The sequence below is a fragment of the Hemitrygon akajei genome, chromosome 13 (genome assembly GCF_048418815.1).
Source record: "Hemitrygon akajei chromosome 13, sHemAka1.3, whole genome shotgun sequence".
Lineage (NCBI taxonomy): Eukaryota > Metazoa > Chordata > Chondrichthyes > Myliobatiformes > Dasyatidae > Hemitrygon > Hemitrygon akajei.
The window spans coordinates 41,946,322-41,972,468 of record NC_133136.1 but is presented as its reverse complement, the minus strand read 5'-3'; the positions used below and the strand labels follow the sequence as shown (position 1 = coordinate 41,972,468).

The 26,147-nt window shown below is 40.7% G+C and overlaps 1 protein-coding gene across 2 annotated transcripts in view; it reads right to left on the bottom strand.

Moving 5' to 3' along the window:
* LOC140737812 (ras-related protein Rab-3C) overlaps positions 1–26,147 on the bottom strand; it is a 182,429-nt gene that overhangs the window by 146,863 nt on the left and 9,419 nt on the right. The gene's annotated exons all lie outside the window — the stretch shown is intronic.

Below are 26,147 nucleotides of genomic sequence, written 5' to 3'. Positions count from 1 at the left end.
ATTGAGTCAAGGAGTGAAAGGAGATGCGGGCTCGGTGGGATGGTTTATGTACTGAGAGGGTACAGCCAGAAGACTCTTCAGGGTGACAAATAGGACCGAGAAGGAGGTAGGGAGAAAAACAAGCAGTCGTAAGACACTAAACAATGGCACAAGAAATTTCACACAGTGTCAAAGTAAACTAAATCAACAGATATACTGTTCTTTCATACTCGTAGACAGACACAAAAACACAGACAGCCTCCTTTCACAAACACCACAACCACATTTTAAAGTCACTCATTCTCTCTCGTTCATGCCATCATTTTGGAGGCTACCTTACCTTATATTCTGTTTGGGTAGCCTCCAGCCTGATGGCATGAACATAGATTTCTCAAACTTCCAGTAATGCCCAACACCACCCCACCTCCATTTCCCATCCCCTTTTCCCACTCTCACTTCATCCCCTTACCCACCCATCACCTCCTCTAGTGCTCCTTCGCCCTTAGTCAAATTCCCAGGTCTTTACTTCATCCCCTCCCCCTTCAGCTTTCACCTGTCACCTAGTGATTCTCTCTCTCCTCCCCTCACCTTTTAAAACTATTCCTCAGCTTCTTTCCCCCTCCAGACCTGCAGAAGGGTTTAGGCTCAAAATGTCGACGGTACTTTTTCCCCATAGATGCTGCCTGGACTGCTGAGCTCCTCCAGCATTTTGTGTATGTTGCTCAGTTTGCATTTCACTATTGTAGGCCTGGAAGGAGGACAGATTTTTTTTTAAATTTGAGATGTCGTAGATCTTTAGAATTTTCTACTCCAGAGTCAGCAAGGTTGTTCAAGGCTAAGATCAATAGTTGTTTGGACATTTGGCAAATCTAGATCTGGTGTTAAAGAAAATTGGATAAACGAAGCTGTCCTATTGAAAAGTGATGAAGACGTGGCGTCTTTCCTGAATGAGAGAGTGGACAACCTTGCTTGGCACCAGACTTCATGGCAAGCTACCTGTCTCCCACCCATTAATTTGGACTGGACTAAATGTAAAGCAGATGGATCCAATTTATAATTCCCTCCCCAAAATAGATTTGGGAGAGCATGTCCAACATATACATGTGTGATATCCTGTGATCAGTTTAAGTTCAAGTGCAAATAAGTATGTAATCAAACTATATATGTCGCGATATACTACCCTGAGATTCATATTCTTGTAGGCATTCGCAGTTGAACAAAAAAACAATAGAATCAATGAAAAATACTACACACAAAGACTTAACACAAGAGATTCTACAGATGCTGGAACTCCAGAGCAACACACATAAAATGCTGGAGGAAATAAAGACTGACGGTGAGCCAATGCGCAAAAGATGAATGCGCAAATACAAAACAAACACAAATAATAATTAAAATACTGAAAACACGAGTCGTAGAGTCCTTAAGAGCAAATCCATAGGTTGTGGTCGGTGATCTAATCAGTGATGAAGTGAATGAAGTTATCTATGCCGGTTCAGGAGTCTGATAGTTGAAGAGTAATAACTGTTCCTGAACCTGGGTGATGTGGGGCCAAAGGCTGCTGTACGTCCTTCCCAATGGCAGTAGTGAGAAGACAGCATGGCCTGGATGGTGAGGTTCTCGATGATGGATGCTGAACTCTTGTGGCAGTGCTTAGTGTCGATGTGCTCAATGTCAGGGAAGGATTTTCCAATGATGGAGAAGTTTAAGTTCCATTTCTGCATGATAAAAGCGGCATTGATTCTATACCCCTTAGTCCTTTGTTCCTCTACCATATTATTGTGTTCAATATTATCAAAGAAGTTGGTGACTCTCTGTGTCTCTCTGTCTCTATTTCCCTTTAACTCAGAGGGCTCAGTATTCTACTATGTAAAACCTTGTAAAAATTAAATTAAAAGATTGTTGGGTAGTGGTAGAATAATATCCACTACTCTGAAAATCTGCCAATCCAGCACCACTGATGTCCCAAGTTTGCCTGATTAAAGGATTGTTAATAGTGTTACTAGTGTTTCTATGACAAGAGGGCACGACTTCAGGATTGACGGACGTCCATTTAGAACAGATGCAGAGAAATTACTTTAGTTAGAGGGTGCTAGATCTGTGGAATTTGTTGCCATGAGCGGTTGTGGGGTGCATTTAAGGCAGAGATAGATAGGTTCTTGATTAGCCAGGGCATCAAAGGGTATAGGGAGAAGGCAGGGGAGTGGGGATGACTGGAAGAATTGGATCAGCCCATGATTGAATGGTGGAGAAGATGACAGGTTGAATGACCTACTTCTGCTCCTATATCTTATGGTCTTTTTTTTTCCTTCAAAAGGTGTGTGTGTGTGTGTGTGTGTGTGTGTGTGTGTGTGTGTGTGTGTGTGTGTGTGTGTGTGTGTGTGTGTGTGTGTGTGTGTGTGTGTGTGTGTGTGTGTGTGTGTGTGTGTGTGTGTGTGTGTGTGTGTGTGTACACACACCAACTTCCTCAGCTTTTATTGTATCTCTCAATTTGATGTATGCAAATTTAAAAATTTGCCTGTTAGCTTTCAGTAATTCCTGTACAAGGGCAATCATTTCTCTGAACACTATCTTTCAATTTCTCACCATTTTGAAAAACTACCGCCTCCTTCCTGTCAAAGTCAATTCTCTCACATTTTCCACATTGCCTTTCATCATACACGTCCTTGCCAATTCGCTTAAATTGTGCTTCCCTCTCAAGTCTATCTGCATCTTCCTCATTGCCCACAATATCCAAACAGAATGGTAAAATAAAGAGAAAGCAATTGATAAACTAATTAAACTGAAAAATATAAAGATGAATTTTATCTATGTAAATTAAATTACAAAACTTGTTATCAAATTTCATTTTAAAACTGATTGGTGACATTTGTGTGAGCAATACCTCATGCAATTGGAACCTCAGTTTCCTCACTTGCAGACCCCAGTAAGTTCAGATTAGCAACAACATCTCCTCCATGATATCCATCCGTATAGATGTGCCACAAGGCTGTGGGTTTTGCTCCCTACTCTACTTGCTTTATACTTATGACTGTAAGGCTAAGCACAGTTCCAAAGCCACATTTAAGTTTGCTGACAACACCACTGTTGTTGGCTGAATCAAAGGTGGAGAGAGAATGAAAATCTGGCTGGACAACAAGCTCTCACTCAATGTCAACAAAACCAAGGAGCCGATTATTGACTTCAGGAGGAGGAAACCAGAAGTCCATAAGCCAGTCCTCATCAGGGGATCACAGATGGAAATGGTCAGCAACTTTAAATTCCTCAGTGTTATCATTTCAGAGGATCTGTGCTGGGCCCAGCACATTAGTGCAATTACAAAGAAAGAATGGCAGCACTCCTCCCTCCTTATAAGTTTTTAAAGATTTGGCGTGATATCTAAAACTTTCACAAACTTCTATAGATGTGTGGCTGAGAGTATTTTGACTGGCTGCATCACAATCTGGTATGGAAATACTAATGCTCCTGGAGAGAAAATTCTACAAAAAGTGGTGGATACGGCCTAGTACACCACGGGTAAAGCCCTCCCCACCATTGGGCATATGTGCACGGAGTGTTGTTGCATGAGAGCGGCATCCATCATCACGGACCCCCACCACCCAGATCACGCTTTCTTCCATCAGGAAGGTGGTACAGCAGCCCCAGGACACTCAGCACCAGGTTCAGCCATCAGGCTCTTGAACCAGAAAGGATAACTTCTCTCATCCCATCATCAAACTGCTCCCACAACCTTCACTTCACTTTCAAGGACTCTTCATATCATGTTCTCCATATTCATTGCTTATTGATATATTTTTCTCTTTTGCATTGCACAGTTTGTTGTTTATTGAACATTGGCTGTTTGTCCATCCTGTTGGGTGTGGTCTTTCATTGATTCTATTATGTTTCTTGGATTTACTGAGTATGCCCACAAGAAAACAAATCTCAAGGTTGTATATGGTGACATATGTATTCTGATAATACATTTACTTTGAATATACAGCCAATAATGCTATTCCAATAATTAGTAAGGAAATGAAGAGATCCAGGGAACAATTCATTCATTAGCCTAACATTGGCAATGATCTTTGCATCATCAATGGGGATGGGAGACATTCCAGAGGACTGAAGGGTTGCACATGTTGTTCCCTTATTCAACAAAGGGCGAAGAGATAGTCCAAGAAATTATAGACCAGTGAGTCTTACTTCAGTGGTTGGTAAGTTGATGGAGAAGATCCTGAGAGGCAGGATTTATGAACATTTGGAGAGGCATAATATAATCAGGAATAGTCAGCATGGCTTTGTCAAAGGCAAGTGATGCCTTACAAGCCTGATTGAATTTTCTGAGTATGTGATTAAACACATTGATAAAGGAAGAGCAGTAGGTGTAGTGTATATGGATTTCAGCAAGGCATTTAATAAGGTACCCCATGCAAGGTTTATTGAGAAAGTAAGGATGCATGGGATCCAAGTGGACCTTGCTTTGTGGATCCAGAATTGGCTTGCCCACAGAAGACAAAGGGTGTTTGTAGACGGGTCATATTTTGCATGGAGGTCAGTGACCAGTGGTGTGTCTCAGGGATCTGTTCTGGGACCCCCTACTTTTGGTGATTTTTATAAATGACCTGGATGAGGAAGTGGATGAATAGGTTAGTAAATTTGCCGATGTCACAAAGGTCGGGGGTGTTGTGGATAGTATGGAGGGCGGTCAGAGGTTACAGCGGGACATTGATAGTATGCAAAACTGGGCTGAGAAGTGGCAGATGGAGTTCAACCCAGATAAGTGTGAAGTGGTTCATTTTGGTAGGTCAAATATGATGGCAGAATATAGTATTAATGGTAAGACTCTTTGCAGTGTGGAGGATCAGAGGGATCTTGGGGTCCGAGTCCATAGGACACTCAAAGCTTCTGCACAGATTGACTCTGTGGTTAAGAAGGCAGAAGGCGCACTAGCCTTCATCAACCTTGGGATTTAAGAGCCGAGAGGCAGCTATATAGGACCCTGGTCAGACCCCACTTGGAGTACTGTGCTCAGTTCTGGTCACCTCACTGCACAAAGGATGTGGAAACTATAGAAAGGGTGCAGGGGAGATTTACAAGGATGTTACCTGGATTGGAGAGCATGCCTTAGTAGAATAGGTTGAGTGAATTTGGCCTTTTCTCCTTGGAGCAATGAAGGATGAGAGATGACCTGACAGAGGTGTATAAGATGATGAGAAACATTGATCGTGTGGAAAGTCAGAGGCTTTTTCCCCAGAGGGCTGAAATGGCTAACACGAGAGAAGACACAGTTTTAAGGTGCTTGGCAGTAGGTACAGAGGAGATGTCAGGGGTATATTTTTTAAAAAAATACGCAGAGAATGGTGAGTGCGTGGAATGGGCTGCCGGCAGCGGATACAATAGGGTCTTTTAAGAGACTCCTGGATAGGGACATGGAGCTTAGAAAAATAGAGGGCTATGGGTAACTCTAGGTAATTTCTAAAGAAAGAGTATTTTCAGCACAGCATTGTGGACCGAAGGGCCTGTATTATGCTGTAAGCTTTCTATGTTTCTATTAGTGATATAGAAATTAAGAGTTCAGTGCAAATGTCTTAGGCACCCCTGATATATATCAGGGGTGCCTAAGACATTTGCACAGTTCTGTAGCAATTTTATGTACTGCACTGTAATGCTACCACAATAAAAAAACAACTTTCATGATGTGTGAGTAATGATAAACCTGATTCTGCTATGGATCTCTATTGTGGACTGAGAGTGGGTTGGAAGCAGGGAGAGAAGAATCATGGTTGGCAAAAGGGGAAGGGAGAGGGGAGGGAGCAGGAAGCACCAGAGAGCACTGTGTTGTGATCAATAAATGAATTGTTAGGAATCAAAGGACCTTACCTGGTGTCTTAGGGCTGGATATGTCTGCACCCGCGCCAACCCACAGTCACTGGAACTCCATCTCTGCCACCTGTCCCACACCCTTCACCATCCCCAACATCCTTTGCTCCTGCCAGAATTACAAACTCGCTCCCTGCTGTTTTGACAAATACAGTACTGTGCAAAAGTCTTAGGTACCCTAGCTATACACGTGCCTAAAACTTCTGCACAGTACTGTAGTATCTTTAAGAACATCCAGAAACCAGAAAAATCATACAGCTAGCCTGAACTGAGCGGTAACTTAGAAGCTAGCCAAGTTTTAAATGGTAGATTTAGTATTTACTTTGCCACTATATATTGTCCCAGTGTGTAGTTAAGTGATAAGATTGGTGAGGAGTTGGTGGGAAATAGATTTTGTTATATACAGTACTGTAGACCCATGACTAGTCAAGAACCAGCAGCAAAATGCACAGCACTGTAACTCCGAAACAGAAGACCATAAAGAGTTTCTGACTTGAAACAGTGATAGCTTGTTTCCCCACAGATGCAACCTGACATACTATCTCCAACATTTTCTGTTTTTGCTTTAGATTTCCAGTGTCTGCAGTTTTTGTTTAATTTTCACATGACAACTGGGATTTGAAATAATATTCCGAATGGGAAAAGATAGAACGGCATTTCATGAGGATCAATAGTAGGGGAATTTACATAATACGCAGAACTGAACTGAATGTGGGTGTAGAAATCAGAGGTACAATTTTAATATTTGCATACATCAAATTGTAGGGAACAGTGAAAACTGAAGACAGTGAGACAATACATTATAAACCAGCCAAATAATTGATAAGCTGATTTGGAAGTCGATAAGCATTCATTTGGTAGGAAAAATAAACACAAATTGCTTAGGTACAATTTAAATGTGATAGCAAAGGATACATGTGTACAAATGTACAGAACATTGAAAGTGGCAGAACAACAGCTATTGAAGGAAACATAATATTCTCTTTTTCTAAAGAGATAAAATACAAATCTTTCCTGAGCCTGATTCACCCTTCAACAAGAACATGGTTCACTTTACCACCTGATCAACATTCGTCTTGATTTCCCTTGAATGTACTCATTGACTGGATAGCCACAACCCTCTGGAGTAGAGAATTCTGAAGATTTACAACCCACTAGGTAAATTTTTTTTTTTTTTAAATTGTGTTCCCTCAATTCTGGAATCTACAGCCTGAAGAAACAGGCTGTAACACTACAAGATCACCAAGCGTTCCTCTAAAACTAGTAAATACAAGACAATCTTTTGTCCCTGGAATTAATTTTGTGAATTCATTCTGCACCCATTAAGGAAATTTTATTGGTCTTTGGATGTGAATATAGTGCTCCTGGAGGATCTTTCACCCTTATCCAAAATAGGCAGCATGGTACAGTAGCAGTTAGCACAGCGCTTTAAAGTGCCAGTGACCTGGGTTCAATTCCCACCACTGCCTGCAAGGAATTTGTATGTTTTCCCCGTGACCGTGTGGATTTTCTCCAGGTTTCCAGTTTCCTAAGTCGGCTGGTGGTGCAGTGATATCAGCGCCGGACTCCAGAACAGAGGTGTCCGGGTTCAAATCCAGTCAGACCATTCCCGAGTACGCTTTCCATCCGTGCTGGGTTGATTGTTGAGCTCGCAACTCGACCTCATAAAGAAAAATGCTGGGAAATGTCTGTGAGAGGAGTGGCACGCCACACAGTCTTTCGTTCCTCGTCTTGTAAGGCATGAAAATGGCCTGAGTCGACATCATCATCATCATCCCAGTTTCCTCCCACATTCCAAAGAAATATGGGTTAGTGGGTAAATTGGTCATATGGATGTAAATGGATGGTACAGGCTCGTTGGGCCAGAAGGGCCTATTACTGTGCTGTATCTCTAAATAAAAATACTCTTAGCTTCTCCTTTTAAAGTTGTCTTTTTATCTGCAAACATATGTTCCTATTCTACTTTTGCCAAAATCTCTTACTGCTATTGAAATCAGTCTTCCCCCCTTAACTTGATCCCTTTCCATAGCTACCTAGAAATTTATAGATTTACGTTCACTGTTCCCAAAGTACTCTCCACCAACACTTCCACTGTCTTCTCACCTCTAAGGTAAGATCCAGTGTGATCCAATCTCTAGCAGGGACAACTGCAAGTGGAGTCTTTTGTGGTCTTGTAGGCTCCGCAACGCAAATGTCAAGGAGTAGGGATGGGAGCATCCTGCCTTTTTCTACTGGAGGCACAGTGATTATGGCATGTGGAGCGAACAGAAAATGGAAAGGAAGCACTTTATTGGCTGGAAGGTGTTATTTATACAATTTCTGACTAGTGTTACATTGAGTATACATTCACTAAAAGTAAACAGATTGTCATCCTCTAGGAGCAGCAATCACCTGATATTCTGCACGTTATCCTTGTGAGTTTCCCCTCTCCTTGAACCTCTGATTTCTTCCCACTTCACACTGATGTGCAGTTAAAATTGCCATTGTATATTGCCCTTGAGTGGTAGAATTGGTGAGGAGTGAATGGGAATGTAGGAAACATAAAATGGTGCTTGATAGTCAGCACAGATTTTTGGGCTTTAGGGCTGATTCTACACTTCCATTCAATCTGTGTCTTTAACACATGGGTGACATTCGGATCCACTGCCTCCAAGTGCTGCACCCTGAGTAGCAACTCCTGTCAGATGCACTTCTCAATGCTGATATTCCCCATTATTTGTAGTGATGCGTCTGTGAACAGCACGTACAGTGACTGATTATCTTAATCCCTAGATGAAGTTTAGTCTAAGGAACCATAACCAGTAACCAGCTTATGTCAGAACAAACCTCCAAAAGTGGGGGGGGGGGGGGGGGGAAGAAAACAAGCCTTAAATTATATAAAGTAAGCTCATAGCAAAAACACTGCAAACAGTCTTTCCTTTCAAAATAGCAGCAAGTCTTAACTATTCATGAGCAAGAACAATTCATTATTTTCTTACCCTTAAGAGATTCACTAATAACATTAAGAAATAGAGCACATTTTTTTCTGTTAAAATTCAAGAGGCAAATGCAAATTTCTAAGCCTTGCTTCCAAAATTCAAAGCAGCAAATGATTGTTCAACCATTGTAATATACATCAGGTAGAATAGTTAGTACATCTTGTTTAAACTTGGTATAAATCCATCGAACAGGTATAAAACATAAGAAATATGATTGGGGTCAGAAAAGGTGTTCTAGTTAGCATTCATTAAGATCATGGCTGAACTGCTAGTTCAACTCCACTTTTCTGCTTAAACTCCCTACCCTAAATACAAAAGAAACCTCTAAAAATAAACACTATTGCACCTACTTTTACCATGCCAAAACTGAAAAGTGAATATTTCTGAAACATGACTAAATTAAACCAAATATGCAAATGATTCATAAAATCGTAATTTTTTTTCCATAATGGCAGTTCATTGAAAAGTTAATTGAAATTCAAAGTAAATGCAAAAAACCTTTGGCTGCAATAATTATTTCACTTACTTAGATGGGATCAAAGCTTGACAGACAAAACTGTAATTGAACAAAGTGAAGATGTTTCAGCTACAGTCTAGATACATTCCCAATGGAGTGGAGGATAAGGCAATTAAAACCAAAACTCCCTAAGCAACCGAAAAGACAAAGTTAAAGGGAGCAGAAAAAGAAAGTATATTAAAGATCCCAAACAGTTAATATGAGGGAGAACAAGACCAAAGAAAGTTCAGAAAGTATAAAAAAGGAATGAAAGGGGCAAAAAGCATGAGATAGATCTGGTAGAAAACGTAACAGGAAATCAGAAAATCCCAAAAAGCCTAGGGACAATTAGAGATGCCAGAGGATAGAGAAATCTTATACAGTCACAGGGCATGCAATGGTACAAAAATGCTCTTAAGTATCTCATCAACTGTACTTCCTCAATGACTGTTATTTAACCAAATTTCTATCAATTCTCCTTTGACAAGTCCATGTTGTCTTTCTCCAATTAACACACACATATCCATGTGACTGTTATTTTCTGTTTATGATTACTGTTTCTGGACTTCTCTGGCCATCAAGGTACCAAACAACTCCTTACAGTCACATTCACCAAAGATGCTGCTGCTAGAATCTCAACAAAGGACGGTGAGGTTGGTAAAACAGAGGCAGCAGGAAAGCTAGCTGCACTTCATGTGTGTAAATCATCTAGTTCAGATGGGATGTACCCTAGCTTGCTAATGGAAGGGCCAAGGTTGCTGAGGCCCTGGCTATGACAGATATATTTGGAAGGTCAAAGATTGGGTGGTGCTTAATGGTAGGTGGATTGAAAATGTTACTTCTTCATTCAAAGAAGGCTGAGCAGCATCTTCTTCGGTGAAGATAACTGTAAGGAGTTGTTTGGTACCTTGATGGCCAGAGAAGTCCAGAAACAGTAATCATAAACAGAAAATAACAGTCACATGGATATGTGTGTGTTAATTGGAGAAAGACAACATGGACTTGTCAAAGGAGAATTGATAGAAATTTGGTTAAATAACAGTCATTGAGGAAGTACGGTTGATGAGATACTTAAGAGCATTCAATAAAGTCAAAGATCATGCATTTAAATTGATAGAAAAGCACCTAATAAAGAAGAAATGGTGAAAGACTTTATCAGGCTGGTGGTAATATACAGTGGAGCTCTTAGCATATAGTGGAGACTCAATGCTTCTTTTTATATCTATTAATGATTTAGGCTTCATAAGAAAATAACAACATTGGGAGGAAGGTGAAGAATTTTGAGCAGATTATCACATGTTGGCACAATGGATACATTAGCATGGTTACTTTTTTAGAAGGGGAAGAGGCATTATAAATTAAGGTGCAATTCTAAAAGTGGTGCCAGGACAGTGACATCTTAGATAATACGAGCATGTTTTATTGAAAGTGTAAATTGCTTAAACATTAAAGAAAGCTTCTTCCCTTGGGCTGTGAGACTAATGAATACCCTGCCACCACCGAGGTCTCATCACCAGGACAGCGAGCCATTTATCTGTGCTGCGCTTTACTACATGCGTTTTGAATTATATTTTATTAACTTATTTGTAGTGTAACATTTTGGTTTATTTGCTGTGTGTGATACATGTGTGGATGCACCATGGTCTGGAGGAATGTTACAATAAACTGCAACTTGGGATGTTGACTTTATACACAAAGGCACAAACTATAAAGGGAAAGGAAATCCATTCACCCGTCACTAAACACATAGAATTATTGTATGCTGTTCTGGACACCACACTGGGACAGGGAGCATAAACAATTTACTAAAATGATCCCAGGGTTAGGGACTTTTGTTAAGTGAATAGATAGGCTGGAGAAGCTATGGAGGTTGCCAATGGATTTGAAAGGGTATGGGCAAAGTAAATAGGGGGAAAATATTCCCCTTGACAGAAGAGTCTTTTGCTATTTCCTTGTAATTATTTGAAATTAAGATGATTGACAAAACAACCAAAAGTGATACAAGGATTTTTTAAATGCAGAATGGTTAGCATTTATAATACAATGTTAGGAATAACAGTGAAGACTGATTCAATTGTATCATGGGGAAAAAAAGTGGATAAATATCTAAAAAGCAGAATTTACAAGGTCTTCAGGAGAGGAACTGCCTGGACTGCTGATAAGTATATCGTTCATTGTTGAGCCAAATGGCATCCTCCTGTGCATCCCCATTCTGTGATTCTATGATTCATATATGGCAAAGAAATCCACATAACCCAGAGATGCATGTACCACTGATGTAGATTATAATGATTTGCTTTTAAAATATGGTGCATCAGTGCCTATGCTGGGAATGAAAGGGTAGGAGTAGCATTTGATAGCTCTGGACTTGAACATGCTGAAGTTTAGAAGAATGGCGAGGGAGGGCTGGGAAGGATCTCATTTAAATTTAAATTGCCTATATAGAGTGGGCATGTTTGTAAATGTGGAAGAGTATTAGAACCAGAGGGCACAGTATCAGAATAGGATGTCCCTTTAGAACAGAGATGAGGACGAGTTTCTATAGCCAGAGAATGGTGAATCTGTGGAGTTCATCTCCACAGCGATGAAGACATTTGGTATATTTCAAGCAGAGGTCAAAGGTTCTTGATTGGCAAGGGCATCAAAGGTTAGGAGGAGAAGGCAAGAAAATGAGGTTGAGAGGGAAAATAAATCATCCATAATCAAACAGCGGAGCAGACTCAGTGGGCCAAATGGCCCTATGTCTTATAGATGATCCAAATGGAAATGTCTAATTTAGTTGAAATCACAAGATTGTCAATGTATCACACCTCACTGAAAATAGTAATTATGCAGCAAGTGAATGAGAACAAGTGTGGTCAGTTTGCCAACATTTCAAGTGACAGTGCTCACAGGAAGCAATGTGTAAAATACGTAACTTCATCGACACCCAGCACTTGAATCATTCATTCACAATCCAAGAATGATACACTTGCAGTAGGCTGGCAACAAAAGCAAAATTTAGTACATGTATAAATACCACATATAGATTACAATACATTTTGACATCGCACCGCTCCCTAATGTTGGAACATTATAATAAAGATTGAAAATATCCATAACCACCTGTAGAAGGTACATCAAATTAATTACTGTAATGTCAGATAAATGACCTTTTTCATTCAGTTACTCAGACATTCTGTGGGGTTCTCTACCCGTAATCTTAAAAACTGCATCTAATTCATCGCCCCAAATGGACTGAATATTAATTACTTGTTCTAAGTGACTGATTGTTTAAGCTAAACGAGATGAATAATCTATCAAGGCAAACAGCTTGTTAACTACATTGAAAGATGGCATTTTCACTTGCATCATCATATTTATTTAGTGCAGTTCAATTGTACTGTTGCGACTTCTCCTCAGTGCTGGTTTAGTTGATCTTTGCCAGAGCAGCTTTCGTAACCTTATAACTATCTACATGCATGAATTAACTAATGTAGAAATCTGCCACAATTCATATCTAGATTCTATCCAGTGAAACGTATTGATAAGTGCGATTCTCATCTAATATCCAAATATGTGTACAGAAAATGCTGAAATGCTCAAGCGGACTGCCTATGAATGATGCAGTTCATATTAAAACAATCATAGGCAAGACTGGACAGCCAGTCTTTTTCCCAGGGCAGCAATGGCTAATACAAGACAGCATAATTTTAAGGTGACTGAAGGAAAGTACATAGGAAATGTTGGAGGTAGATTTTTTCTACAGGGAATGCATGGAAATGACCAGGCCTGTACCACAAGGAGTTGGTGGGAAAGGCAGATACATTAGGGACATTTAAGAGCGCCTTAAGAGGAAAGAAAAATGGAGGGCTATGTGGGAGGGAAGGGTTAGATTGATCTTGGAGAGGGATAAAAGTTCAAAAGGCCTTTAGGCCTGCTCTACGTTCCATGATCACTTGGATAAGGCATCAGAGGGTCACAGCATCAGGAGAGAGTGGGGCTAAATTAATGGAGAAAACTGCTAATAAAATTCAGATAGCAATAAACTGCACACACTTACTTTTCATTTTACTCAAATTTATTTATTGAGATACAGCGTGGAATAGGCCCTTTTGGCCTTTCAAGCCTCACCACCCAGCAATACCCCAATTTAATTGCTGAACAATTTACAATGACCAACTAACCCACCAACCGGTAGGTCTTTGGACTGTGGGAAGAAACTTGAACACTTGGAAGAAACCTACACGGTCACAGGGAGAACATACAAACTCCTCAGAAGGTAGCAGGGGGAATTGAAACCAGACTGCCTGGACTGTAAAGCACTGTGTTGATCACTATGCTAGCATGCCACCCAGTCCATCTTAATCCTTTTGCAATGCATACTAGACCAAAAGGATCATCCTTTATGTTTCAGCTGTTTTGCCTTGTGTGCATTATATCTGTCACTTGCTAGCAAAACTGTCCATGTGCTATTCATACATAACAGCGTCCCTTTGGACTTATTCAGAGCTCCTCTGCACGTAGCGTTTTTAGATATACTCACTACAGATGCAACTGAAATTTGTCCCAGTTTTCACAGAAGAAGCTTCCAGAATAGCTTTCAGAAAATAGTCAAATTCTATTAAATTTACTGAACAGACACAATCATTGGCCCACTTGATCTACAGTGATGTTTATGCTGCAAATAAACTTTTTGCCATCTTACTTCCTTTACCCTACCAACATAAACCACAATTTATTTTTCCATCATACAGTTAACATGTTTCCCGTTAAATGCATTTTTATGTTACTCATTCCAGTTATTCCACTGACTCATTCCATTATAATGCAAATTCAAACCACTCCCTGGATGAGCCTGCTTGGTTTGAATGTTTTATTAGATATACTACAGCTTCTTATATTCACGGCTAATGGCTGAGAGTCCTGGTATTGTGAAATACAATGGAAAATGGGGAAGCTATTCTGCAGGCCAATTCGGATCTGTCTCCACAGATACCATTATACTTGAGGGATATTTTCAGTATACATTTTATATTTATTGTGCTAATGTGTAGCCTCCTGAACAGTGGAAACTTCTATCACATTAAAGCCTTTCACGATGCCCAAATCCTGTGATAGATCACTGCTTGGACTTCTTTCTGAAGTACATTGGAAAAAGAATTTCAAGCAGAATTGAGGCAATATAACTATTCATGAAATATTAAACAGGCCAGGAGTTCTCTTTCAGCTGGAAAGGGAACATTGAAGTAGCTGATTGATGCAGGTATTTAAAATTATAGTAGAGTATTTTTTGGGGCGAAAGGCCCTAATGGGAGTGATATAGACCCCCAAACAGTAGTAACAATGTGGTCTACAAGTTACACTGGAAGATAGAGAATGCATGGCAAAAGGGCAATGTTACAATAGTCATGAAGGATTTCAATACGCAGGCACATTAGGAAAATTAAGTTGGTGCTGGATTACAGGAGGGGAATTTCTAGAATGCCTACGAGATGGATTTTTAGAGCAGCTCATGGTTGAACCCACTAGAGGATCAGCTATTCTGAATTTGGTGTAGTGCAATGAACCAGAATTGATTAGAGAGTTTAAGCTAGAAGAACCCTTAGGGGAAAGTGATCACTCTTGAGAAGGAGAAGCTAATGTCAGATTATCAGTATGACAATCGAGAAAAGAGAGTTACAAGAGGCATGAGAGAGGAGTCAGCCAGAATTGATTGGAAAAGAACACTGGCAGGGATGACGGCAGAGCAGCAATGGCTGGAATTTCTGGAAGCAATTCGCAAGGCACAAGATATATACATCCCAAAGAGAAAGCAGTATTCTAAAGGTAAACACGAGGAAATCTGCAGATGCTGGAAATTCAAACAACACCCACAAAATGCTGGTGAAACACAGCAGGCCAGGCAGCATCTATAAGGAGAAGCACTGTCGACGTTTCGGGCCGAGACCCTTTGTCAGGACTAACTGAAAGGAGAGCTACTAAGAGATTTGAAAGTAGTGGGGGCAGGGGGAAATGTGAAATGATAGAAGACCGGAGGGGGTGGGATGAAGCTAAGAGCTGGAAAGGTAATTGGTGAAAGTGTAACAAACGTGGAGAAGGGAAAGGATCATGGGACGGGAGGCCTCAGGAGAAAGAAAGTGAGGGGGGAGCACCAGAGGGAGATGGAGAATAGGCAGAGTGATGGGCAGAGAGAGAGAAAAAAAACAACTACATATGTCAGGGATGGGGTAAGAAGGGGAGGAGGGGCATGAATGGAAATTAGAGAAGTCAATGTTCATGCCATCAGGTTGGAGACTACCCAGCCGGTATATAAGGTGTTGTTCTTCCAACCTGAATTTGGATTCATTTTGACAGTAGAGGAGGCCATGGATAGACATATCAGAATGGGAATGGGACGTGGAATTAAAACGTGTGGCCACTGGGAGATCCTGCTTTTTCTGGCGGACCGAGCATAGGTGTTCAGCGAAACGGTCTCCCAGTCTGCATTGGGTTTTTATAAGCCTACAGATTCTCACAGCTACCTGGACTATTCCTCTTCCCACCCTGTCTCTTGCAAAAATGCTATCCCCTTCTCACAATTCCTCCATCTCCGCCGCATCTGCTCTCAGGATGAGGCTTTTCATTCCAGGACGAAGGAGATGTCTTCCTTTTTTAAACGAAGGGCCTTCCCTTCTTCCACCATCAACTCTGCTCTCAAACGCATCTCTCCCATTTCCCGCACATCTGCCCTCACCCCATCCGCACGCCACCCCACACAGGATAGGGTTCCCCTTGTCCTCACCTACCACCCCACCAGCTTCCAGGTCCAATGTATAATTCTCCGTAACTTCCGCCACCTCCAACAGGATCCCACTCCCCATCACATCTTTCCCTCCCCCCCCTTTCTGCAGGGATCACTCCCTACACGACTCCCTTGTCCACTCGTCCCCCCCCCCCCCCAATCCCTTCCCACCGATCTCCCTCCTGGCACTTATCCTTGTAAACGGAGCAAGTGCTACACCTGCCCTTACACTTCCTCCCTCACCACCATTCAGGGCCCCAGACAGTCCTTCCAGGTGAGGCGACACTTCACCTGTGAGTCGGCTGGTGTGATATACTGTGTCCGATGCTCCCGGTGTGGCCTTTTATATATTGGCGAGACCCGACGCAGACTGGGAGACCGTTTTGCTGAACACCTACTCTTGGTCTGCCAGAGAAAGCAGGATCTCCCAGTGGCCACACATTTTAATTCCACGTCCCATTCCCATTCTGATATGTCTATCCATGGCCTCCTCTACTGTCAAAATGAACCCAAACTCAGGTTGGAGGAACATCACCTTATATACCGGCTGGGTAGCCTCCAACCTGATGGCATGAACATTGACATCTCTAATTTCCATTAATGCCCCTCCTCCCCTTCTTACCCCATCCCTGACATATGTAGTTTTTTTTTCTCTCTCTCTGCCCATCACTCTGCCTGTTCTCCATCTCCCTCTGGTGCTTCCCCCCCTCCCCCTTTCTTTCTCCCGAGGCCTCCCGTCCCATGATCCTTTCCCTTCTCCAGCTCTGTATCACTTTCGCCAATCAGCTTTCCATCTCTTAGCTTCATCCCACCCCCTCCGGTCTTCTATCATTTCGCATTTCCCCCTCCCCCTCCTACTTTCAAATCTCTTACTATCTTTCCTTTCACGGTTAGTCCTGATGAAGGGTCTCTGCCCGAAACGTCGACAGTGCTTCTCCTTATAGATGCTGCCTGGCCTGCTGTGTTCCACCAGCATTTTGTGTGTGTTGTTCTAAAGGTAAGATGACAACAATGGCTAACAAGGGAAGTCAAAGCCAACATAAAAGCCAAAGAGAGAGCATATGTTAGATCAAAGATTAGTGGGAAATTAGAGGATTAAAATACCATTAGAAAGCAACTAAAAAGTCATTAAGGTAAAGATGGAATACACAAATAAGCTAGCCCATAATATTAAAAGGATACCAATTTATAAAGCATAAAAAAGAGAGAGTGGATAACGGAATGCTGGAAAACGATGCTGGAGAGGTAGTAATGGGAGACAATGAAATTACAGACGAACTGAATAAGTATTTTGCAGCAGTCTTCGCTGAGGGAGACCTTAGCATTATGGTGGAGATTCTAGGTATCAGGGGTCACAAGTGTGTGAAGTTACCATTACTAGGGATAAGGTTGTTGGGAAACCGAAAGATCTGAAGGTAGATAAAGCACCTGGACCAGATGGTGTACACCCCAGATTTATGAAAGAGGTCACTGAAGAGATGGTGGAGACATTATTTAATTGCATTAATTGAGCATTGATTTTTTCCAATCTTCGGTAATGCCCCAACTGCCTCTACTTCACCATTCCCCATCCCCTTTTCCCTCTCTCACCTTATCTCCTTGCCCACCTATCACCTCCCTCTGGTGCTCCTCCCTCCCCCCCTTTCTTTCTTCCATGGCTTTCTGTCCTTTCCAATCAGACTCTCCCTTCTCCAGCCTGTATATCTTTCACTAGTCAACGTCCCAGCTCTTTACTTCATCCCTTCCTCCCGGTTTCACCTATCATGTTATGTGTCTCTTTGCCTCTCCCCCCCGCCCCCACCTCCCCCCCCCCCCCCCAGTCCTGCCGAAGGTTCTCATCCTGAAACAACGACTATACCTTTTTCAAAAATAGGTGCTGCCTGGCCTGCTGCGTTCCTCGAGCATTTGTTGTTCCTCCAGTGTGCGTTGCTTGGATTTCCAGCATCTGCAGACTGCCTCTTGTTTGTGGAGCATTAGTGATTCTCTCATGAACCACTACATTCTGCAATGGTTCCAGAAGACTGGAAAATTACAGACGTCTCTCTACTCTTCAAGAGGGGAGAGAGTCAGAAGAAAGGAAATTAAAGACCAGTTAATCTGATCTCAGCGGTTAGGAAAATGTTGGAGTCGACTGTTAAGGATGTGGTTTCGGGCTACTTGGAGGCACATGATAAAATAGGCTACAATTTCCTCGAGGGAAAATCTTGCCTGACAAATCTGTTGGAACTCTTTGAAGAAATAACAAGCAGGTTAGACAAAGGAGAATTGGTTGATGTGTACTTGGATTTTCAGGAAGCCTTTTGACAAGGTGCCACACAAGACTGCTTAAAAGCTATGAGCCCATGGTATTACAGGAAAGATTCTAGCATGGATAAAATAGTGGCTGATTGGCATGCGGCAAAGAGTGGGAATAAAGGGAGCCTTTTCTGGTTGGGTGCAGGTGACTAGTGGTGTTCCACAGGGGTCTGTGTTGGGATTGATTCTTTTTATGTTACTTGTCAACGATTTGAATGATGGCATTGATGGCTTTGTTGCAAAGGTTGCAGATGACACGAATCTAGGTGGAGGGGCAGGTAGTTTTGAGGAAGTAGAGTGGCTACGGAAGGACTTAGACAGATCAGGAGAATGGGCAAAGAATTGGCAGATGGAATGCAGTGTTGAGAAGTGTATGATCATGCACCTAGGTAGAAGAATTGAGAGGGTTTACCATTTTCTAAATGGTGAGAACATACAAAAATCTGGGGTGCAAAGGCACTTGGGAGTCCTTGTGCAGGATTCCCTAAAGCTTCATTTGCAGGTTGAGCCTGTGGTGAGGAAGGCAAATGTGATATTATCATTCATTTCAAGAGATCTAGAATACAAAATTGAAGATGTAATATTGAGACTTTATAAAACACTGGTGAGGCTTCACTTGGAGTAGTGTGAGCAGTTTTGGGCTCCTTGTCTAAGAAAGGACTTGCTGAAACTGGAAAGGAGGTTCATGGAAGTGATTACCAAAAGTCTTGGTAAACCTCATGTCAAAAACCTTGGTGTGATATTTGATTCCGCCTTTAAGTTTGACAAGCAAGTTAATGCAGTAGCGAAAGCCAGTTTTCTCCAGCTTCGTACTATTGCCAAAATCAAGCCGTTTCTCTCCTTCAAAGATCCCAAGAAAGTCATCCACACCCTTATATCCTCCCACTTGGACTATTCCAACTCCCTGTATACTGGGACTAGTCAGTCGTCCCTGTCCTGTCTGCAACTGGTCCAGAACACCACAGCCAGGCTCCTGACAGGTGCCCGGAAGAGGGACCATATTACTTCTATCCTTGCCTCTCTCCACTGGCTCCTAGTATGGTTTAGAGTCGATTTTAAGGTTCTCCTCTTTGTTTATAAAGCCCTAAATGGGCTGCCCCCCCCTCCTACATCGCAGACCTTCTAACACCTTATTTTACTTCCAGGTCCCTCAGGTCAGCTGACTTGGGGCACCTGGCTTTCCCGTGATCTAAATTTAAGCTCAGGGGTGACCGCGTCTTTGCTACTGCAGCCCCTAGACTGTGGAACAGCATTCCCCTCCCTGTCAGATCTGCCCCCTCCATCAACTCTTAAGTCCAGGCTCAAAACTTACCTTTATTCACTAGCATTTGAATCTTCCTGACGTGGCTGATTTTTGGCTTGCGGCTTGTGTTGTTTATTTTGTGCCTATAAGCTGAGTGCCTTGTTGTTTATATCTGTGTTTCTTGTATTTGTGATTTTAGCTACCTGTTATGGTTTATACAGCATTTTGGTCAACATGGGTTGTTTTTAAATGTGCTTTATAAATAAACTTGACTTGACTTGACATGAAAATGATTTGGGGTGAATCATTGAAACGTATCGAGCGGTGAAATGCCTTAATAGAGTGGATATGGAAAGGATGTTTCCTTTGGTGGGAGTATCCAAGACCAGAGGACACAGCCTCAGAATAGAGGGCGTCCTTTTAGAACAGAGATAAGGAGGAATTTCTTTAGCCAGAGAGTGGCGAAGCTGTGGAATATGTTGCCACAGGCAACCATGGAGGCCAAGTCTTTATGAATATTTAAGGCAGAGGCTGATAAATTCTTGAATGGTCAGGGCATGAAGGGATATGGGGGAGAAGGCAGGATTTGGGGCTAAGGGGAAAAATGTATCAGCTATGATTAAATGGTGGAGCAGACTCAATGTGTCAAATGGTCTACTTCTGCTCCTATATCTCATGGTAATGAAAATATTTCCATTTGTGGCAGAGTTTATAGTTTTTGTCTAACAGCTTTTGTCCTAAGGTAGCTCTCCAGCAAATTACATAGAGAACTGAAGAAAAACTACTTTAAACAATAATGAAAACCAGGAGTGAAATACAACTTTAGAATGACTGAAGTAGGTATTAATGATAAATTTGTGATGACATTTAGTGAGAGAAAAGGAAAGAATAATCTAGCCTCAGAGGAGGAGATGAAGTCAGATTGGGGGAGCTTAAAACACCAGCATGTATTAGTTAAACTAAATGATTAGCTTATGTACTTTTAAGATTTATTATTAATTCAAACTTAAATGTAAAAAAAAAGCACAATACTCCCCTCCTCCAACACTGAATTAATTGTGTGGAGAACAAAATTATTCCTTCACAATGAATCAAAATCAATATTACTTTTAAGGCAGTAACTATGATTAATTGGATTACATCTTAAACAGAGTTCACTAAAAGCATTGCAGAAAATTTGCAATTTGCTTTCCATTTTAATTAAACATTGCCCAGTCATGCTGGGCATTGTAAAACTAAAGGGCTGTGTCCATTATTGTCTTTACATGCCATGTGCCAATAGATATTATGCCAAGGTTATAATATTTTGTTCTCACTAGTATCTACCTTTTTTAAAAAAAAAACAGCAAGCTTATGCAGTTTCACATACACAATGGATGTTTAAAACTCAGTGAAATGCTAGGCATGAGGGAATAACTGTTACATAAAAATGTTAACAATTTGAACCACTATCACTGAATGTTTATAAACAAATCCTTTTTAAATTTAACCTATAGAACTAACAACAGAATAAGTAACTGCAGAAAATGTATTTCTTTGTAACATACCTCTTCCCAGTAATTCACTCATATGACATGAAGATGTACAACGCACTTAAGCAATGAAATCTCACAGCATCAAATTAGGCAGTCACATCACCAATTTAATGATATCCAATTTAACCATTGCAGGAGACGGCTTGGATTACTCGCTTATCAATACTCTGGTATTAATTAAATCAATTTGACCTGATGAAAGCAGAATAAAAATATTGACTAGGAAACATGATCACATCAATCACAATGTGTTAACTGATTATCACTCAAATAAATTATAGCTTGCTAATTATGAATAGATACTATAATTCAGAATGTTTTCTATTTATATTGAACTATATATGTACTTTCACCTAGTGTAGCAGTTATAATTAAATTAACCATAAATGTAGAACTGGACCCCGATCTGATAGGTTCATCGGGAGCAGTTTCAAGGGAACAAATGGCTTGCTCATGCCCGAATTCAAGCGTTCGTAATTTCATAAGTTCTCCTCAGTTGATCACATTTAAATCATTTCAGTCCTTGGTACCCATTTACATTCCATGTCAAGCACCTGGAAAAGCTTCGCTTAGATGTTCAAAGTAGCAGATTATGAACACGTCTTGAAGTGCACCATAAGACCACAAGATATAGCAGCAGAATTAGGCCACTTGGCCCATCGAGTCTGCTCCACCATTTCATTATGGTGGATACAATTTTCCTCTCAGCCCCAATCTCCTACCTTCTCCCCATATCCCTCCATAGACTGACCAATTGAGAATCTAACAACCTCTGCCTTAAATAAACAAAGACCTGTCTTCCACAGCTACCTAGGGCAAAGAATTCCACAGATTCACTATTCTCTGGCTAAAGAAATTTGACAAGACTATGCTTGAATCTTAAGTCATGAAATCCGAATGAATCCTTTAATTGCAGAGCACCAGATTCCTCATCTCTGTTCTTAAAGGATGCCCCTCTATTTTGAGGGCGTGTCCTCTGGTCTTCGACCCCCACCATAGGAAACATCCTCTCCACATCCACTCTATCAAGGCCTTTCACCATTCAATAGGTTTCAATTAGGTCACCCCTCATTCTTTTGAATTCCAGTGAGTTCAGGCCCAGAGCCATCAAATGCTCTTCATATGACGAGCCATTCAATCCTGGAATTATTTTCATGAACCTCCTTTGAACCCGCTCCAATTTCAGCGCATCCTTTTTAAGACAAGGGTCCCAAACCTGCTCACAATACACCAGGTGAGGCTTCACCAGCACTTAATAAAGTTTCAACATAATATTCTTGCTTTTATATTCTAGTCCTCTTGAAATGAATGCTAACACCACCCTCACCAGAGTCAAGAAGCAAATTAACCTTTAGGGAATCCTGCACAAGGACTCCCAAGTGCCTTTGCACCACAGTTTTTTGTATTTTCCTCTCCATTTAGAAAATAATCAATGCTTTCATTTCTTCTACCAAAGTGCATGACCATACATTTCCCAAAACTATACTCAATCTGCCATTTCTTTGCTCATTCTCCCAATCAGTCCAAGCCCTTCTGTAGCCTCTCAACTTCCTCAAAGCTAACTGCCCTCCACCCATCTTCAGATAGTCTACAAACACTGCAACAAAGCCATCAATTCCATCATCCAAATCACTGACATTATAATATAAAAAGAATCGATTCCATCAGTCGTGCAGAACACACTCAGTCACCGACAGTTTTTAAGCAGTGTCATATGTGACACCTTATCAAAGACTTTCTGAAAATCCAACTATACGTCAACCAATTTTCTTTTGTCTATTCAGCTTGTTACTTCTTCAAAGAATTCCAACATATTTGTCAGACAAGATTTTCCCTTGAGGAAACCATGCTGACTACAGACGATTTTATCCAAGTACCCTGGGACCTCACCCTTAATAATTGACCCCAACAATTACACTACACGCTGCATCCGCAAAGCAAACAGCATTGTGAAGGACCCCACGCACCCCTCATACAATCTCTTCTCCCTCCTGCCGTCTGGGAAAAGGCTCCGAAGCATTTGGGCTCTTACGACCAGACTATATAACAGTTTCTTCCCCCAAGCTATCAGACTCCTCAATACCCGAAGCCTGGACTGACACCTTGCCCTACTGCCCTGTTTATTATTTATTGTAATGCCAGTACTGTTTTTCTGCACTTTATGCAGTCCAGTGTAGGTCTGTAGTCTAGTATAGCTTTCTCTGTGCTTTTTTATTACGTAGTTCAGTCTAGTTTTTTGTACTGTGTCATGTAAACCATGGTCCTTAAAAACATTGTCTCATTTTTACTATGCACTGTACCAGCAGTTATGGTCAAAATGACAATAAAAGTTGATTTGACTTGAGTATCTTCCCAACCTGAGGTCAGATTAACTGGCTTATAAATTTCCTTTCTTCTGCCTCTCTCCCTTCTTGAGGAGTGGAGTGATGTTTGCAATTTTCCAGCTTTCTGAACCCATTGCAGAATCTAGTGATTCTTGAAAGATCATTATTAATGCCTCCACAATCTCTTCAGCTACCTCTTTCAGAACTCTGGTGTGTATACCACCTGGTCCAGGTGACCAATCTACCTTCAGACCTTTCAGGTTTCCCAGGATCCTTCTCTCTAGTTGTGATAACTTGACACATTTCATGACCTCCAATGCCTGGAACTTCCACCATACTGCTAGTGTCTTCCACAGTGAAGACTGATACAAAATACTTGTTCAGTTTGTCCGTTATTTCATTGTCCCACATTACTACAACTCCAGCATAGTTTTCCAGCAGTCTAAAATTCACTCTCACTTCCCTTTTACACTTTGTCTCGGATGAAACTTTAGGCATCCTCTTTAATATTATTGGCTAGCTTACATTTGTATTCCATCTTTACTTTCTTAAAGACTTTTTAGTTGCCTTCTGCTGGTTTTTAAAGCTTCCTGATCCTCTAACTTCCCATTAATCTTTGATCTAATATATGCCCTCTCTTTGGTTTTTATGTTGGCTTTGACTTCTCATTAGCCATAGTTGTGTCATCTTTCCTTTAGAATACTTCTCCCTCTTTGGGATATATATATACTGTGCCTTCCAAATTGCTTCCAGAAATTCCAACCATTGCTGCTCTGCCATCATTCCTGCCAGTGTTCTTTTCCAATCAATTCTGGTCAACCCATCTCTCATGCCTCTGGAATTCCCTTTACTCCACTGTAACACCATCACCCCTTCAGCCTCCCATGACATGATTTTCCAGACAGCAAAGATCAATATTTATTTTATGAATGATGCTTGTTGTTCCAATAATAAAAAAAGACAGAGCTAGTTTTGAATCCATCAGCTCATTGCCTTCCCCAAAAGTAAACTTCATGTCATTTCTTGTATTCCCTTCCCTAAATACTGGATAAATGAGATTACAGAATGAATTGGTAACATGATAAATTCAGCATATCTGTTTAAATTTACCATTGTTCATTTCTAATAATTAACATATTTATTTCATTGGAAAACTAATTCAATGAGGGGAAGAAATTGAAGTGAATATGGGACAACATTTCATCCCTATCTACTGCACAACTAACACAATAACTACACTTGTGAACAAAATTTTACATTGACAAGTATTTACAGAATATTTCTTTTAATGTACACTCAAATTACACGAGATTAAATTAGTCTCAGCATTGTTTAGCAAATACGTATATAAACCTCTTCTCCATGCAGTTTTAATACATACACAAACCATCTACTCTACATACACGAAGACAAGCGAGAAGGTTCTCATGCAAACGCAGTTCATTGTCAACTTCTAGATATCATGTTACTGGATGTATATTATTGCAACAAAAGTCAAAAGGGTATCAGTGTAAAACATACAATTAAAGGGAGGTAAAATGTTACTGAAATTCTGACAACCCATTATTATATGACTGAATAGACATGTAACTAAATTGGCTATGAAATCAAAGTGTATAAATGTATAAATCTGTTACTCAATGGTTTTATTTCAAATGCCATACAATTTTCAATATAATGTTGTATTTGCAGTTATAGTATTAAGGAAAAATTCTGAGCTGCTTCCTAAAGTAACAGGTATCTAGTAACTAGCACTGGGACCTGATAAAGCAGACATTGTAATAATCTGATTTTGCACAAAAACCAGACAGTATATGTAATCAAAACTCTGAACTGAAGTGAAGGGAAACAATTGCCTATTAAGGAAGATTATCTTATCTATTGGTCTTTGCACTTTTATAATAGAATTATCCACTGGCGTCATCAGAACATTGATGCTGAGCAGAAACAGACAGTGAGCAGATATTTCTATCATGTTATGGAAAATATCGTATACGTTTATTTTTGTTTCAATAAAAATGCTGCTCTTGCATATTCCTTCACAATACATTTTTTTTTTTAAAAACAGCATCAAACATCCTATCAATAAAGTCACACACACACACTCTCAATAAGTATTATACATTCTGTTATCATTTTTCAAAATAAAAGATATTTCTTCATGACAGAATGCAACCCTAACTTCCTATTCTGTTAAGAACAAGTCATTGATTTCAGTGTACAGGAAAGACCAGTTTGGTTGCTTTTCCAGTGCTAACAATGGTCAAAACAGAGGTGGGAGGGGGTGGGGGGGGGGGGGAAAGCAACATCTAAAATGAACTCCTGGAATCTCTGAAATGCATATTTCAATCATTTCATTTGTATACCACTCTCTAAAGTGTTTCACAGAATACAGTTTTTAAAAAAGGGGAAGCTGTAACATAAACAAGGATAGATTATTTTGATTTCTGGGATATCTGGAGAAAAAAGGTTGCTTGTCGAAAACTATAATTTTAGGGAAAAAAAAACTTTGGATTCCTGTTCCGATTTCTGATGTGCTCCATGTCAGACTTTCTACATGATTTCTTCAAACCGGTTTTAGTTAATGCCATTCAGCACAGGATCATCATTTAGCATTTGTAATGCTAAATCATACAGCGTTAAGTTACAAACATGTCCTAGCTGATTAGTGA